Below are 4,645 nucleotides of genomic sequence, written 5' to 3' on the forward strand. Positions count from 1 at the left end.
CTGTACTTCTCCCAGGCTACCTGTTCCTGTTTGCAACCTTTGTAGACTTTGTTTTTGTGTTTTAGTTTGTCCAGGAGCTCCTTGGTCATCATGCAGGCCTCCTGGAGTTTTTGCCTGACTTCCTCTTTGTTGTGATGCATCATCCCTGAACTTGGAGGAGGGGATCCTTGAATGTTAACCAGCTTTCTTGGGCCCCTTGCAGGGTTTCATCTCATGATATACACTACCAAGCAGATCCTTGAAGAGGCCAAAGTCTGCTCTCCTGAAGTCCAGAGTAGTGAGGCTGCTGTGCACCCTCCTTGGTGCTCAAAGGAATTCCACTATTTCATGGCCTTTGCAGCCCAGGTCGGGGTGGGGGGAGTCAGAACACCTCTTTCTGGACTCTATAAAGCAGGGCAGTCTTTTGCTAAATATTGCTTAATTGACAGCAAGAAAATGACATTTGAAAAACCCCCAAACAAACTGAATGCATACAAAATATCACCTTTTCAGGTCTGAGTCACTGAGAGGAAGTAGTTGTCTGTGACATGAATGGAAACGGAAACATCTGCAAAATATTCAAACTCTTAGATTAGATGTTAGTCCCACTTTTGAAATGCATTTAACACTGGGGGTAAGACGACTGAGATGTGCAAGTGTTAGAACACACATTTGCTGCTCAGCTGTGTGGGAATGAATGAGAGGATGAATGATTGTTTTTATTTGCCAGTCTGATTTGTGGGATGGTACTCAGGCAAGAATGGGAGCTGTTGGCTTGTTTAGTCTAGTAGAACAAAAGAGAGAAAGGATGTCACTGCTACCTCTAAATACTGTCAGAGGGGAAAAGAATATTTCATTGAGAAGACAATGCTGGCAGAGGAACGCCCTGGTATGAATGAACTATAAGCAGATATGGGCTGACTATGAAAAAAGCTCATAATCCTAGGCAAGGAACTAACTTTCATAGAAGGCTAGGCAAAAAAACCTCCAACCTTTTGCTTGTTTTAAAGTAGAGCAGTGACAGTTTACAATCAGGATTGTATGATGCTATTATCTGGCAGAATAAGGACTAAAATTCATCCACTCTGAGGTCTTTTCCAGTCCTAGGCTCCTTGGTCCTACAAAGCATTTACATCAGACCTATGCATTGCACAGCCTCCCTGAGCACATACTATGCACCAAGGACCTTCTGTGGCCAAGCACATGCAGATAAATAATTTGTCCTGTTTGACCTCTGCAGGTCAAAGCTTCTACCAGAAATAAGGTGGTGCCTCTTAGGCAGAGGGACCTGGCTGCATGGGGAGCTAAGAGGCAGTGGGCTAGGTTTGAGGTATCAGGATCATGTCTCTGCAAAGATTTTGAGATTCTTTGTGCCTCCACAGCTGAGATCGAGAGAATGGAGGACATTGGGAGGTGGCATATGTGCACAGGGGCTGTAGGATTCATTGGGAGTCATAATCAGCAATGACTGACAACATGCAAGGATGAGCCCTAATGTTTATAAACATGGTTGGCTAATTGGTGTGTATTGGCAATTTCCTCTGTGTTAGAGGCAAGTTTAGATCAGTCTTCACAGCCACCAGCTGCCATCTGTAGCTTTGTTTTTCCTAGTGGTTTTTTACCTCCAGAGGCATGTTCTCACCAAGAATGAGTTGCTGTGAGCAGCTGATCAGTGAGAAGCAATTGCAGCAAGCGTAAGTGGTTGATGTTGGTGGCTCTTCCTCCTTGGGACTATTTGCCCCAGGTTTTGCCTTCACAGCTGCTCCATAACATTTACTCTGGGACAGGCAGAGGGAGCAGGGAACTGGAGGGAGGTGGTGGACAAAGTAATTGAGTTTTAATCAAAATGCAAATCAGCAAGCAGGAAACACTAACTTATATAAGCGATATTAAACTTACTAGAATTCTATGGAGAAGAAAGAGGTATTCTCAGAGAAAGAATTATTCTTATTGGCAGTTCTAATCTAGTAGTAGTTCTGGCTAATTCACAAGAGCTTAAATATAATCTGTACCTGTTCCTCCAGGGAATGTTATTATATATTATACTCATATTTCTACTGAAAGTGATGTTATATTGCTGTCCCTTTCTCTGTGGTATGTACCTTAGATGGAAGACTTAATTCCACATGTTCATTAAAAAATATTTTAAAATAGTTTTTAATTAGTCCATTTTTAATTAAGGTAAGAGGATCTGTAATTTAAAAGTCTATTTTTAAGTATGGTAAATGTACAGAGAAAAAGCAGATCAAAAATACACTCATGGGGAAAAGAAATAGCTCTCTTAAACAACAGGAGGTACTTTCTGTGGTTATACAGCTCACCTGGTTGTATCAATACTGTTCTTCAAGGTCTGAGAATTAGTAATTTTCACCCTTTCTGATACTGCCTTTTCGTTTAGGGGTTTTTTTGGTTTTTTCATATGCCAAAGAGGGAAATAATCTGCACTTGTCTTTTCTTATCTTTTTTTTTCTTTTTTTAGAATACATAAATAGTCAATCACTTAATTTGAACACCACTTTGTTTAAAGAAAGAGCTACTGCTTTGTATTTAAGCTTAGAGATTTGAAATTAAATTTTGATTGGGTGATTAGCTACTTTTCTGGACACTCTAGGTTTATCCTTTCTTCTAGCTTGGTAATAAGTGTAGTTTGAGTCTTTTATAGTTGTTTCATGTGCACATAATGAGGAATTTTGGAAGACTAATTTTGAGGCAGATAATAGCTTTAGAAAGCAATTTAAAATTTTCAAAGAAAACACATCTCTAATTTTAATTAGGATGGCCTTTGGAGTATAAAAGTGAGCTAAGCAACCAGGGTCAGCACAGACTCTAAGCAAAAACTAGCCCAGGAAATGGGATGGATGCCACACAAGCACATGGGCAGCACAGCCAGATCCTTCCTTGTATTAGTCCTGTGGAAAAGGTGAGGTTAGAGTGAAGTGCTCAGTCATGAGATGATGTGCGGAAGAAGGAGTCTGGAGGACAAAATTTGAAGTGAACTTCACCTGTCTGGGCACTTCGCTGCAAGTAGCAGCTTGTCAGCGAGCAGAGCAGTGCCAGGATGAGCCTGTCTTGCTGGTTTTGAGCCCTGATATTACACCAACACAGACCACTGCAGGTACAAAGGTCAGATATGTGTCTGCGTGCATGTGTGCATGATGAATTATTTCGTTTCCTGACTTTTTAATAAAAATGTACTTCACTGCTAAACAAGGTGAGACCCACTTTGCCATCGCAAGCTCAAGGACTTGAAGTTCAAATCAAAACTGAAAATAATTAAAAGTGAAGCAATTATAGAAATGCTGTGGGACTTCCAACACAAGAAAGTTGTGGACTTGTTGAAATGAGCCCACAGCAGGGCCACAAAGATGCTGAGAGGGCTGGAGCACCTCTCCTATGAAGGCAGGCTGAGAGAGTTGGGGTTCTTCAGCCTGGAGAAGAAATGGCTGTGGAGACACCTTGGAGCAGCATTCCAGTACCTAAAGGGGGCCTGCAAGAGAACTGGAGAGGGACTTTTTACAGGGGTATGGAATGACAAGACAAGGGTAATGGCTTTAAGATGAAGGAGGGTAGGTTTAGATTAGATTAGATATTGGGAAGAAAATTCTTTACTGTGAGAGTGGAGAGACCCTGGAGCAAGTTGCCCAGAGAAACTGTCGATGCTCCATCCCTGGAAGTGCTCGAGACTAGGTTGGATGGGGCTTTTCTAGTGGGAGGTGTCTCTGCCCGTTGCAGGGAAGTTGGAACCAAATGATCTTTAAGGTCTCTTCGACTCCAAACCATTCTGTGATTCCATGAAATACAACCCCCTTCTCCCGACTTGCATCAGCTTGAAGTTATCTCATACTGTTCTCCTTGTCCTATTATTTGCTACTACTATTATACTGATCGTTACTGTGTTGCAGCTCAAAAATCCTCAAGCAGTGTGAGCACCCATTTGTTCCCTTTCCTCAGAGGTAAGGGAACCAAGCCAAGGGAACAGAGACCTCTTTCCACTTGGGCATGAGGCTGGGACTGATGGCCTCGGTGGCCAGGCTTTCTCCCGGAGGCACAGCACCATTACTGACCTGGCTGGTACCACCAACCTGCCTTCCCATCACTCACCTATTATACAAAAAGCGTCATTGCAGTATATGTGCATGTGTAAATAGATACAAAAAAAATATTATTTGAAAATTTAATATAAATCCACGGATGAATATAATTAATATATAATAGAAAACAGATATTATGTATTACAGAAATAATATTTAAAGGCCTTTATAAAATTATTTATTTCCAGGAACGAATGTGTGTATAAAAGATGTAAAAATTGCTATTGTTTTAAATTATAATATAGATTTATGGATCAATATAATCAAAATATAACATAAAAATATATGTTATTTGGTATTTAAATAATATCTTAATGCTTTTATAAAATTAAGGATTTCCAGAAATAAGCATGTTTGTATACTAAAAAAAATTAAACCTGCAATTATTTTACATTTTAATATGGATGTATGGAGCAATTCAATAATAAGCGACATAAACAAATAGGCTTCGACAGAGCGGCGTTTCCAGAGGAGGCTCGGGCTGTGCGTGCGGGGGTGCCCGGCACGGAGGGGGCAGGGCGGGGGCGGGGGCCGCGGGCGGGGCGGGGCGGAGGCGGCAGCGGCCGCCCGGGGCT

This window comes from Sturnus vulgaris, chromosome 1 (assembly GCF_052056855.1).
Source record: "Sturnus vulgaris isolate bStuVul1 chromosome 1, bStuVul1.hap1, whole genome shotgun sequence".
Classification (NCBI taxonomy): Eukaryota; Metazoa; Chordata; class Aves; order Passeriformes; family Sturnidae; genus Sturnus; species Sturnus vulgaris.